Source organism: Taudactylus pleione, unplaced genomic scaffold (genome assembly GCF_031769625.1).
Source record: "Taudactylus pleione unplaced genomic scaffold, aTauple2 ptg000007l, whole genome shotgun sequence".
In the NCBI taxonomy this organism is placed as follows: domain Eukaryota; kingdom Metazoa; phylum Chordata; class Amphibia; order Anura; family Myobatrachidae; genus Taudactylus; species Taudactylus pleione.
The window spans coordinates 420,110-434,033 of NW_028284410.1; the positions used below are offsets into that span (position 1 = coordinate 420,110).

The 13,924-nt window shown below is 42.0% G+C and overlaps 1 protein-coding gene across 2 annotated transcripts in view; it reads right to left on the bottom strand.

Annotated features, from left to right (window-relative positions):
- Positions 1-13,912, bottom strand: part of KIAA0319L (KIAA0319 like) — a 141,439-nt gene extending 127,527 nt beyond the window's left edge. Inside the window, exons 1-2 of one of the 2 annotated variants that reach the window (XM_088460609.1) lie at positions 13,818-13,912; positions 9,630-9,786 (exon numbers count right to left, since the gene is read on the bottom strand). The gene's annotated coding sequence lies outside the window, so the exon portion shown is untranslated. Of the gene's footprint in view, positions 1-9,629; positions 9,849-13,817 lie in introns of both variants that reach the window. The other variant, XM_088460610.1, reaches the window with a different exon arrangement.
- Positions 13,913-13,924: the final 12 nt, after the last annotated feature.

Below are 13,924 nucleotides of genomic sequence, written 5' to 3' on the forward strand. Positions count from 1 at the left end.
GTGTTAGTGGCTGTGACACTAATGTATAATTTTGCATGCATATACACCCACAGTTGCACACAGGATATACGCATGATATACGCATGATATACGCATGATATACGCATGATGCATATCATTTTAATCAGCAGAAGCTGCTGTGCGTCCTATTCATGTCTCTGTGATAAGACGCATTTGAAGGTAAAAAGTTGCACTAAAAGACGCTTGGTGTTACAGAGTTGCACGGCACTGCAGAGTTACTGTTTAACGAGACTTGTAGCGCACAGAGATAAGACGCATGTGGACACATCTGTACTGCATCGGTCATACACTTCAATATCCAAGACAGCTCAACTAACAATTTAAATTTTTGGTGTTAACATGGAACTCCAAGGAAAACACCATCAGCGGGAACAGTGGCCATATTTCTGTAGGATCATGATATCCGTGCATTACTGTATCTAAGTACAAGACAATATGGGCAAACAACTGTCATTCAACTGACTGTACATATGGACATACCAGCTTTCATTAAAAACAAGTACAATGGAAGCACTAGTAATCTTGCCAATTAATAATTTATTAAAATACTAAATTACAATAAAAATAACATAAAACATAAATCATTACATTCAAAATTTGTAAACCTCAATCCAAAACAGTGTATGAATCATGTGGCCTCCACTTAGAACAATAGAGTCTTAGGCCCGTATTCAATTAGAGGCAAAAAGCCGCGATCGGCGTAAAAGTTTCACCAATGCGATGTTTTCACCACATTCCCACTTATGGTCCTATTCAATTCCGGAACATTTTCACATGTGCGAAAACTCCACAGACTAAAACAGGCAAAAAAACTTCTCCACCCAAAGGCAGGAGAATAGAAGTGCAACATCCCTATTTTTTATTAAAGATGTGGGGACTTGGTTCAGAGCCCTTTGGACCCCCCCCGATATAATGATTACCAGGGTCACTTAGGCCCATATTCAATTTGAAGCGAAAAGTCAGTTGCTAGACTTTTCGCCATCGTCGCAGGTTTCAGGAGCGAAAAAGTAACGTGCACGTCCCCGCGTATCCCCGTATTCAATTCCAAATCGGCGAAAACGGGACGCAGCGAAACTCAAACAGGCAAAAAGTCCTGTTGTTTTTGGGGAAAACAGCCTGACACCCCACAAAAGATGCTCTAACATGGGGGTTCACTATGGGTACCCCCTATAAGCCCTGCTGAAGGTCTTTGAATGGTCTCAATAGGTGCTATTTAGCGTCTGTCAGCAAGTGGTGAAGAATAGCATTTAGCAACTTTTTTTTAGGGAAAATAAGTATTCCCATCAAATTTGGGGTACATGAAAATGGGTGCAAGCATATTTTAAAGTTGCTAAAGTCAAGCATTAAAAAGCTCCAAAAATGCACCTTCAGCAAACACCTGCAATCCAAAATACACCTCCCCCATACTTCCAGTAACCCCCAAAGGCTATTTCGCTAGTTTTTGAATTTGTATCCCCACTTTGGTTTTTTCGCCCTTTTGGGGTGCCCTTTGTGGGTTTTTTGACGCAGTTAGTTGCACCCCAAAACCCCAATTCTGCACTTTTTTCCGCCGGGTATTCATAGGCAAAACTTTTTCGCCTATTACTTTGCGGTATTGCACCGGTGAAGAGAAGCTGAAATTGATAAATGAAATCGGCAAAAATTACATCATCGGTGAAACAGTTTCACCGACAACGACTTTTCGCTTCTAATTGAATTGGGCTACAGACTGATTTGCCCAAAATAAGCAGTCCTTTTTGCTAGTCTCGACATTCGCACATCCGCGGTTTCACCTGTTTTGTAAGAGCGCACATTGTGAATGTATGCGATAACTTTGCGTACAATCAGGCGAATGAGGTGAAAACATCGCATCGGCGAATGCTTTCGTCGGCAGCGACTTTTCGCCTCTGATTGAATACGGACCTTAATTGGTAACAAAAGTTTCTAGGAAGCAGCATGTCTAAAGATACTGTCCACATTCCTCATGTTTCATAGTCTGCACTATGCAGTTCTAACGGCATTTCACCCCCTTCGCACCTCATTAGATTGACCCTTTAGACTGATACTTCAGCTTTCACACTTAATACAAGTCTGGTGTTCATTCTAGCACCCTGCACCTGTAACAACCCATGCAGTTCCTCTTACCTGTCTGGGATGTCGCTCTCTGCTCTGGTGCTTCTAGCACACTCTGCAATGTATATCAGAGGTTTGTTGCATCAGCTGAGCTTGCTAGAAACACCAGGTGCTAGAATGAACACTACGAGTGATATATTTATAGGCTGTTCAGGTGTATTAATTTCTTTTTTTTTAGTTGAGTCATTTTTTTATTAAGAAATTTTGCATATACAAAACAAGAACATAATCAATCTCGCTAAATTGTATTAGTGCATGAGCAGCACGCCAAATTCTCAAAGCCTGCAAAACTAAAGGGGGACCGTTACGAGTGAGCGAAGCACTGAGGAGAGCTTGTAGGGGTGTATGTCCCGCTGACACCTGAGAAACTAACAGACCCGGAATGGAGTCAACTGAACTGTCCTGCACCCACAGCCGCAGATGAGCCAGTTGCGCTGCATAATAATAGTATTGAAAATGGGGAAGTGCTAATCCTCCTGTAGTCCTTGACCTAGTAAGTACATCCAACTTTATTCGAGATCGTTTATCTAACCAAATCAGGGAAGAAATTATACTGTTCAGTTTCCGAAACAATGATTTAGGAAGATAAATTGGGGCTTGTTGAAAAATATATAAAAACTTAGGTTGCACTATCATTTTAAGTAAATTGACCCGTCCTGTTACTGTCAGGGGAAGTTTGCGCCAGATTTTAATCCTATCTTTCAAATATGAAAACAGAGGCAAAATATTCAGACGAGAACAATCCTCCATAATATTAGATACCCAAATATTTAAAGGAGTCAACCCAACGTAGAGGTAGGGAAATTAATGGGTTAACAGGAAGGCGTCCTCTAAGGGGGAGAATGGAGGATTAGTCCCAATTAATGGCAAGGCCAGAATAATTACTAAACCTGTCTATCACCTGCAGAACCAGGGGCATAGCAGTCACGTAGTTCTGGAGGAATAATAGCATGTCATCTGCATATAAAGCTATTGTATCCATCCTGGTACCCAGAGTAAGGCCAGCGATATCAGGATGTGTACGCAGAAGACACGCCAGTGGCTCAATAGCTAAAGCAAATAGGCTCGGAGACAAGGGACATCCCTGCCCAGTACCTCTGGACAATGCAAATGAGGGCGAAATGAAACCATTCACAGAGATGCGAGCAGTTGGCCTGCAATACAGCAACTGAACCCATCTCAGAAATACTGGACCCACACCCATACATCTCATGACCTCCCACAGGAAGGGCCACTCCACTGAATCAAATGCTTTTGCTGCATCCAGAGAGACTACTACAGAGGAGGACCCTCCACTATGAGAAGCCTGGAGATGAGAATAAAGACGCCTGATATTAATAGATGTCGACTGTCCCGGCATAAAGCCAGTCTGATCCGGATGTACAATCTTAGCAATAACCTGATTAAGACGGATTGATAGAATTTTAGCGAGTATTTTTGCATCCGTGGATATTAATGAAATCGGACGGTATGCATCGGGAAATTTAGGGTCCTTCCCAGATTTTGGTATCACAATAATGATGGCTTCAGACATGGAAGCTGGAAACACACCTTTATCATATAGATTATTAAAGAGTTCTAAAAGTTGCGGTATAAATAGACCAGCATGTTTCTTGTAAACCTCCAAGGGGATACCATCAGAACCAGGAGACTTACCACCTGGGAAGGAGTTGATAGCAATCTCGACCTCTTCTAGTGTAAGCGGGGCATCTAAAAAGGACCTTTCATCATGAGCCAAATGTGGGAGACCAATTGCTGCCACATAGGACATCAGATCAGCCGGAGTGCAAGACAGTCTAGAGCTATAAATATTTTTATAAAAGTTAAGAAAGGTGTCAGCAATGTCAGAGGTGTTGGAAACCAGTAACCCATCTGCAGTAAATATTTCATGGACAGCTGTGGAGGGACGGTCAGCATGGACTAAATGAGCTAAAAAACTGCCTGTCTTATCTGCAGACATATAGTGGGAAAGAGACTGGAACAACAGCCGGCAGGTATTCCTATCAGTAAGATGGGTAGTCCAAGCAGACTGAGCCGCCAACCATCGGACTCGAGTCTCTTCAAGCCTATTTTGTAAATATTCAGACTCCAGTGAACGGCAAGTATTCTCAAGTTCAACCTCCTTCTCTCTATAACACTTTTTAAGGTCAGCAACCCGCTTAAGCAAAGTCCCTCGCATAAAGGCCTTAAATGCATCCCAAATTACGTCAATTGGAGCCGAGCCAGCATTATCAATAAAAAAGCTCCTCCAAGCCTCTTCAAGTTCCGAACCTGCCCCCATCTGCAAAAGCCAGGAGGGATGTAACTTCCATAATATCTGCCCTCTTGGACCATTCAGGTCCACATTCAATATAAGGGGAGAGTGATCTGATATACCCCTTGTCTTATACTCCGCACCAGATATTTTGGGAATCAAACTAGGGGAGACTAGAGCCAAATCAATACTGGAGAACGAGCAATAAGAGGAGGAAAAACAGGAATATTGTTGCGTCCCCGGATGCTTCATCCTCCAGGCATCTACCCATCCCAAACCAGCCACAAATTTAGCAAATCCATTCTCACCCCCCACTAGACCAGTCGTATGGACCTCACGCCATTTATCTAAAAGGGGATTCAGATAGTTGTTAAAATCACCTAAACAGATCACGGGGGTGGCAGGAGACAAAGCAATAAATTCTGCTGCTTTTTTTAACACCTCATATGAGAATGGAGGGGGTATATAAACAGCAAGTAAAAAAATAGGGACAGTGTGAACCTTACAATCAAGAAAAACATAGCGCCCATAAGGGTCAATCCTAACAGCGTTACATACAAACGGTACCGATTTTTTGATAAGGACAGAGACCCCCCTTGAGGACGAAGTGTGTGAGGCGTGATATGCCCACCCCACCCAGGGACGTTTAAGAGATAAAATCCTGCTTCCAATCAAATGAGTCTCAGTAACACAGGAGATGTAAGGATCATATTGTTTAAGCATTTTCAACACTAAGGATCTTTTTATTCTATCATTGAGTCCCCTCACATTCCACGTAAGTAGTCGTACCATAATAAAAATAGAAAATATCTAAGGAAATGGGAATAGAGATATAGCAAATTTCCAAGCGAAAAATAAAAAGTGTGTGATCTGACAGCCAGCATATACATAGTAGACAGAGAAAAGCAAAAAAAAATAAATAAAAATAAATAATAATAATAATAAAAATAAAAAAAAAACACAAACAAACAAAAAACTTAACATTCTAAACAAACCTAGCCAACCCCCCTCCCTGTATACCCCTCCGAACCTAGGCATACTTGGATCCCAAAATTGCAACTGCCTAAAACTAAATAACATAAACCAATTAAATACCCTACAAGTAACAGGGGCAATGAACAAAAATAGCCACCAATACATGGGAGCTCTCCATTAGATACTGTGACAGTGAAAGCATTCAACTTTTTGTATATAGAAGAAATTACATAGACTACCCTCCTACCCCAAGGCAATCGGGGACCTCCAAGATAAACATACAATAATAGACAAAATACTAGCAGAGTTTTCGCCTCTGGAATCAAACAGATAGTTATAATCTGAAAAGAAATGACAGATAATGACACAAAGTGGATATTATATCAGAGGTAATTCAATCAGGAGCTAGCTGTCCATTTCCCGGGGCATAGCGATCCAGCCAGACAGCCGCCTCATGGGGAGAAGGAAATGAAGCCGGTCTCCCCTTCAGCCACCACACGCAACTTTGAAGGAAATAGCATGGCGTATGAGAGGTTCAAGTCCCGCAGTCTGCGTTTAATGGGAAGAAATTTAGCCCTATCTTTCTGGACCTCTACTGCAAAATCCGGAAACACAAATGCGCACTCCGTTTCGTTCTAGCGGACCTTTAGTACGGGCCAGCCGTAGTACAGTGTCCCGATCCTTATAATGCAGGAATTTAGCGATGAACGTGCGAGGCGGAGTACCAGGAGGCAGAGGTCTGGATGGAATTCGGTGCGCCCTCTCAACCGCAAATTGAGAAGAAAAGGACTCCCTGCCATAAGTAGTTGAAAGCCACGTCTCAAGGAAGGATTCAGGCGAGGAACCCTCCTCTTTTTCAGGTAACCCAACGAATCGTATATTGTTGCGACGAAGTCTTCCTTCCATGTCAGACAGCTTGCTTTGCATAACGGACATCTGTTGACACATATTAGAGACACGTTCCTGTAAAGGGCCATGCGAGTCTTCCAGTGAAGAGATACGTGTTTCAGCTTCCTCCATACGCTCACGGATGCGTTGCATATCTTGACGGAGCAAAGAGACGTCACATTGCACCTTTTCAATTTTATCTGATAAATGTTTGCCATTTACTGTAACGGCATCCAAAACTTGTTGTAAGGTAACTTCAGGAGGTGTCGCATCTATAGAACCTTGAGAGCCCTCTAATGGTGCATCTTTGGATGCAGATGGAGGTTGCGGCGTAGTGGAGCGTGCAAACCGCTCCAATTTAGCAGCCGCGGCTGCCTGACCAGTTTTACCCATAATATGGGAAAAAACTGGATTGCACTGTCAGTGCTGAAGCTAGTATTAAGGATAGGCACACAGTATTAAATATGGCTGCCAAGCAGTGTGGTCCTCTACAGGGTGTAATAGAGAGAAGTACCTGTAGCCTGTGATGTGGGGAGAGGCAGTTCTTCTATGCAGCACCTGCTAGTTGCCAGCTGTATAAGATGCGGCTGAGTGAGAGCTCACAACAGGAGGGATTCACCCGGGGAGAGGACAGCAGGCTCAGCAGTGGTGGGAGAGAATGTCTTCCCCAGAGTCTGGAGTCACGTGGGCTGCAGCTACCTCAGCAGGCCGCTGAGGTTAATATATGCAGGTGTAGGAGGCCACAGCAGGGGAGCCCCATCCGCAGCAATAATGAGGGAATACGTTCCCCTTCAGGTCCGGAGACACATAGGAGATAACCGCCGCTGCAGGAGATCGCTGGCCACACTGCCCGCCGGACGGAGCCACAGGACAGCAGAGCCGCCTCCGAGGGGATGCCAGCCGCTGCCGCAGCCGGCCCCGGATGTGCGCGGGCGGCACAACACCGCGAGTCAGCCGCGAAGGAGGTCCGGTGGCACGTGGGAGACAGCAGCCGCTGCAGGAGATCGCGGGCCCGCCGCCCGCCGGATGCGGCCACAGGACAGCAGAGCCGCTCCCGAGGTGACGCCAGCCGCCGCAGCAGCGAGGAGAGACAGCCTCCCCCTGGTCCCGGATGCACGTGGGCGGCACAACACCGCGAGCCGGCTGTGAAGGAGGCCACAGACAAGGGGAGAGCTCCCGGGCAGACGGCAACACCAACAGTCTTCACAGGTAGGTCAGCAGGGGCACGGAAGGCTGTCAAGTCGACTGGTTCCACCAGGTCAGTCACAGTGAGCAGGATTTGTATAGCACGGATAAATGACAGGAGAGCTCAGATAGGAAGCTCCCTACTCCATTGCAGCCGTGGCCACGCCCCCCAGGTGTATTCATTTCTGACTTGCTAATAGTCAGTGTGGATAAGGCTTCACAAATAACATACAGTAAGCGAAGTCACAGCTGTTAATATATTGGTGGTGGTTAGTATTTTGGTACCACAAAGCAGCCTAATACATTAGCTTTAATGGTCTGCTTACAGACTGACTTCCATATCCATTAATACTAGGCATAGAACACAGTTCAAAATGCACAGATGTGTTAGTATGCAGCTTATCAATCAGCCAGCTAAGCAGCATCAGATGATATATGACGCAGACACTAAAATATGTTTGTACAACACACAAAATGTGCTTACTTCGACAGCTGCTGGTAGATCATAAGAATAAAGCCATCCAATTACCACCAAACGATCATCCACAAGCACCACTTCCTGATGCGCCCCCAAACAAAAGTAGCAGTTTCATCAGAGGATCATTGACACGTGATTTAACAAGAACGTCACAGAATATTATATCAGTCAGTCGCAGTGCAGAAACCACTCATCACACCTAACAATGCATGTTTGTGAGCTCAGTGGGGTAGAGAGCACAGTCAATTGCCATCCAAGCAGAGAAGAAAGACGAAATGTTCATATAAATCCTCCTTTACCACATTCCTGACAAATATCATGGTTTTCACACAGTCATTCCTTTAAACAGAAAGGCCAATGCCATGTAATCATCTTCACTCCATTTTGCAGCACTTCTTTACGGATAAGAAGGGTGTCCTCAAGGACAACAATACCCAAATACACATTGCATACGTGATTGCCAAATGGTTTGATAGGCATGGCACTGCTGCTATCCTTAGATCATAGCCTTCCAAGTAACAAAATATGCCAGTGCTGTATAAAGGGTTGTGGGGGCCCATACCAATAAAACTGTAAATAAATATGTCAGCGATGTTATTAAAAAGTATAATGTGTAAATACTCCCAGCACCACAAATGTGTTAAACACAGTGTAGTGCCCCCAGTTCCCATTATGCCACACAGAAACCTCAGTTCCCATATGCCACTGTGCCCCCATGCTGGTGATGTAGCTAAATGAGGGAGCCCCTGGGTGAACATCCCGGGTTGCCGCGTTAATCCGGGGCTGAAATGTGCACTCGTGAGGGCATTTTATAATGGGATAATCGGGAAGTATGACAAAGACAGCACTTACCACAGCCATCAACCAGGCATCAGTTCTGTGACTTTCTACTGTTAGAATGGTGTAGCACCTCTCCTGCACTGCACAAACAGGTCACATGTGGTGTCTTTATATTGGTGTTTCCACTACCTGTATGTCATCATATATGTAATGTGTAAAGTAGTGGCTGGCTTTATAAGAGAGAATGCCCTACTTAATGAATAAATTGGTTATATGTGAGATCCTGCCTAGAAAGGAATGTTATATTGAGTAAAATCCATGTTTTTGAAAAGCAAAGAGTGATTGTTTAGATTTACTGTATGGAAAACTAAAGTTTTCACATCTCATCTTGTTTACCCACTGTTGTAGTATTTTTTCTCATGTGTGACACTGAATACAAGATACCCAAACCAACAAAATGCTTTCCAATAAATATGAATGCTGGATATAGTTAGTGACAATAAGATTCCACATTTCACATGACTAATGTTTTGCCGTACCTATAAACGTAATGTGGTCTTATATTTAAAGACTAAAGACAGAATTTGTTTGAAATTAAAAAAAAAAAAAAGGTAAAAATAGTACTTATGTTATGTTATCTTATGTTTAGAGTCTTATTATACAGGTAAGACATTACTAATAACTGATAAATTGCATCTTGACTATAAAATAATAAAGGCATCAAGGATACATATTCAACTTTTGACTAATGCCTATCACGAAAAATAAAATGATCATTGAATAATTGATTTATAAAAAAGTTTCACCACGATGCCAGGAGTCAGTTTGTTTTTATTCTTTGTTATGTCACTTAAAGATAATCAGATATACAATGTTTCTAGACTGTGCAGGGGAAAGTGAGTTCTTCTCCAAGGAGGTATAGTAAAATACACTAACCTGAATCATGTCAGTTGCACTCAGGTATATATATTTCCAGTAAATCTGCCATAGCCATCCCCTAGTGAGGAGGTAGTAGGAGGGGTTGCTTCCAGTTTCTCTTCTGCCTTCTTGAGCAATACTTCAATTCAGCAACCCCAGGAGAATGTTCTCTGTGCTGTGAGAGATGAGAGAGATAATCATCTCCTTGATTCCATAACCACAGGGTACATACGTGTCCTGTAAGAACCACATAGACTTCATCATATAACACAGCTACAAACTGATTCCATAACCACAGAGTAAATACGTGTCCTGTAAGAACCACATAGACTTCATCATATAACACAGCTACAAACTGATTCCATAACCACAGAGTAAATACGTGTCCTGTAAGAACCACATAGACTTCATCATATAACACAGCTACAAACTGATTCCATAACCACAGAGTACATATGTGTCCTGTAAGAACCACATAGACTTCATCATATAACACAGCTACAAACTGATTCCATAACCACAGAGTAAATACGTGTCCTGTAAGAACCACATAGACTTCATCATATAACACAGCTACAAACTGATTCCATAACCACAGAGTAAATACGTGTCCTGTAAGAACCACATAGACTTCATCATATAACACAGCTACAAACTGATTCCATAACCACAGAGTAAATACGTGTCCTGTAAGAACCACATAGACTTCATCATATAACACAGCTACAAACTGATTCCATAACCACAGAGTACATATGTGTCCTGTAAGAACCACATAGACTTCATCATATAACACAGCTACAAACTGATTCCATAACCACAGAGTAAATACGTGTCCTGTAAGAACCACATAGACTTCATCATATAACACAGCTACAAACTGATTCCATAACCACAGAGTAAATACGTGTCCTGTAAGAACCACATAGACTTCATCATATAACACAGCTACAAACTGATTCCATAACCACAGAGTAAATACGTGTCCTGTAAGAACCACATAGACTTCATCATATAACACAGCTACAAACTAATTCCATAACCACAGAGTAAATACGTGTCCTGTAAGAACCACATAGACTTCATCATATAACACAGCTACAAGCTGATTCCATAACCACAGAGTAAATACGTGTCCTGTAAGAACCACATAGACTTCATCATATAACACAGCTACAAACTGATTCCATAACCACAGAGTAAATACGTGTCCTGTAAGAACCACATAGACTTCATCATATAACACAGCTACAAGCTGATTCCATAACCACAGAGTAAATACGTGTCCTGTAAGAACCACATAGACTTCATCATATAACACAGCTACAAACTGATTCCATAACCACAGAGTACATACGTGTCCTGTAAGAACCACATAGACTTCATCATATAACACAGCTACAAGCTGATTCCATAACCACAGAGTAAATACGTGTCCTGTAAGAACCACATAGACTTCATCATATAACACAGCTACAAACTGATTCCATAACCACAGAGTAAATACGTGTCCTGTAAGAACCACATAGACTTCATCATATAACACAGCTACAAACTGATTCCATAACCACAGAGTAAATACGTGTCCTGTAAGAACCACATAGACTTCATCATATAACACAGCTACAAACTGATTCCATAACCACAGAGTAAATACGTGTCCTGTAAGAACCACATAGACTTCATCATATAACACAGCTACAAGCTGATTCCATAACCACAGAGTAAATACGTGTCCTGTAAGAACCACATAGACTTCATCATATAACACAGCTACAAACTGATTCCATAACCACAGAGTACATATGTGTCCTGTAAGAACCACATAGACTTCATCATATAACACAGCTACAAACTGATTCCATAACCACAGAGTAAATACGTGTCCTGTAAGAACCACATAGACTTCATCATATAACACAGCTACAAACTGATTCCATAACCACAGAGTAAATACGTGTCCTGTAAGAACCACATAGACTTCATCATATAACACAGCTACAAACTGATTCCATAACCACAGAGTAAATACGTGTCCTGTAAGAACCACATAGACTTCATCATATAACACAGCTACAAACTAATTCCATAACCACAGAGTAAATACGTGTCCTGTAAGAACCACATAGACTTCATCATATAACACAGCTACAAACTGATTCCATAACCACAGAGTAAATACGTGTCCTGTAAGAACCACATAGACTTCATCATATAACACAGCTACAAACTGATTCCATAACCACAGAGTAAATACGTGTCCTGTAAGAACCACATAGACTTCATCATATAACACAGCTACAAACTGATTCCATAACCACAGAGTAAATACGTGTCCTGTAAGAACCACATAGACTTCATCATATAACACAGCTACAAACTGATTCCATAACCACAGAGTAAATACGTGTCCTGTAAGAACCACATAGACTTCATCATATAACACAGCTACAAACTGATTCCATAACCACAGAGTAAATACGTGTCCTGTAAGAACCACATAGACTTCATCATATAACACAGCTACAAGCTGATTCCATAACCACAGAGTAAATACGTGTCCTGTAAGAACCACATAGACTTCATCATATAACACAGCTACAAACTGATTCCATAACCACAGAGTACATATGTGTCCTGTAAGAACCACATAGACTTCATCATATAACACAGCTACAAACTGATTCCATAACCACAGAGTAAATACGTGTCCTGTAAGAACCACATAGACTTCATCATATAACACAGCTACAAACTGATTCCATAACCACAGAGTAAATACGTGTCCTGTAAGAACCACATAGACTTCATCATATAACACAGCTACAAACTGATTCCATAACCACAGAGTAAATACGTGTCCTGTAAGAACCACATAGACTTCATCATATAACACAGCTACAAACTAATTCCATAACCACAGAGTAAATACGTGTCCTGTAAGAACCACATAGACTTCATCATATAACACAGCTACAAGCTGATTCCATAACCACAGAGTAAATACGTGTCCTGTAAGAACCACATAGACTTCATCATATAACACAGCTACAAGCTGATTCCATAACCACAGAGTAAATACGTGTCCTGTAAGAACCACATAGACTTCATCATATAACACAGCTACAAACTGATTCCATAACCACAGAGTACATACGTGTCCTGTAAGAACCACATAGACTTCATCATATAACACAGCTACAAACTGATTCCATAACCACAGAGTAAATACGTGTCCTGTAAGAACCACATAGACTTCATCATATAACACAGCTACAAACTGATTCCATAACCACAGAGTAAATACGTGTCCTGTAAGAACCACATAGACTTCATCATATAACACAGCTACAAACTGATTCCATAACCACAGAGTAAATACGTGTCCTGTAAGAACCACATAGACTTCATCATATAACACAGCTACAAACTGATTCCATAACCACAGAGTAAATACGTGTCCTGTAAGAACCACATAGACTTCATCATATAACACAGCTACAAGCTGATTCCATAACCACAGAGTAAATACGTGTCCTGTAAGAACCACATAGACTTCATCATATAACACAGCTACAAAAAGGTCACAAGTAGAAAAAAGTGACTTTCCAAACTAGACTCAGATATTTCTTTTTGGAATTACTGAAAAATAATAGCAATTGAAAAAAAATCCCTTTTTATACACCTGTCCCACATGAACACAAATACGCAAGAGCTTAAACAGTTTCACATATCTTCATCCCCAGTGCACAGCTGCTTAGGTCTCCATATGGTAGGCTGCACACCAGATATGGAGAGTACAGGGCATATAATCTGATGGAAGTCTGCTGTTATCTGCACTGAGTAATCAGCCTATAAATATAGGTATATGCTGTAACCCTACTCACGACAGGTGTATTTACACACACACCACATGACTGTCACACATACAATGCAAATGGGTGACACAGGGGGCACTGCTACACATTACACATATAGGGATAATCATATTTTGTAACTAATAAGGAAATATGTGGAAAGCACACAGTACTAAGAGTACGTAATATATTACCAGAGAACCTTTACCAGGAGCCTGGGGTTGTATAGAATATAAGCTAAGCAGGTTACACTCGAGCTATATCATTAAAGCTGTTTCTGCCGTCAGCAATGCATATAAAGCACAAGCATATATCTGTGGCTGGCAAGACACGTGTGTGGCATACATACCTGCATAGTGGCACATACATGTCAGCAGCGCACAGAGTGGCTGGGGCGCCTAGAGTATACTGTATGCGGTACCTGTCGCTGTCCCCCCCCGTAACCCCTCCCCCTCT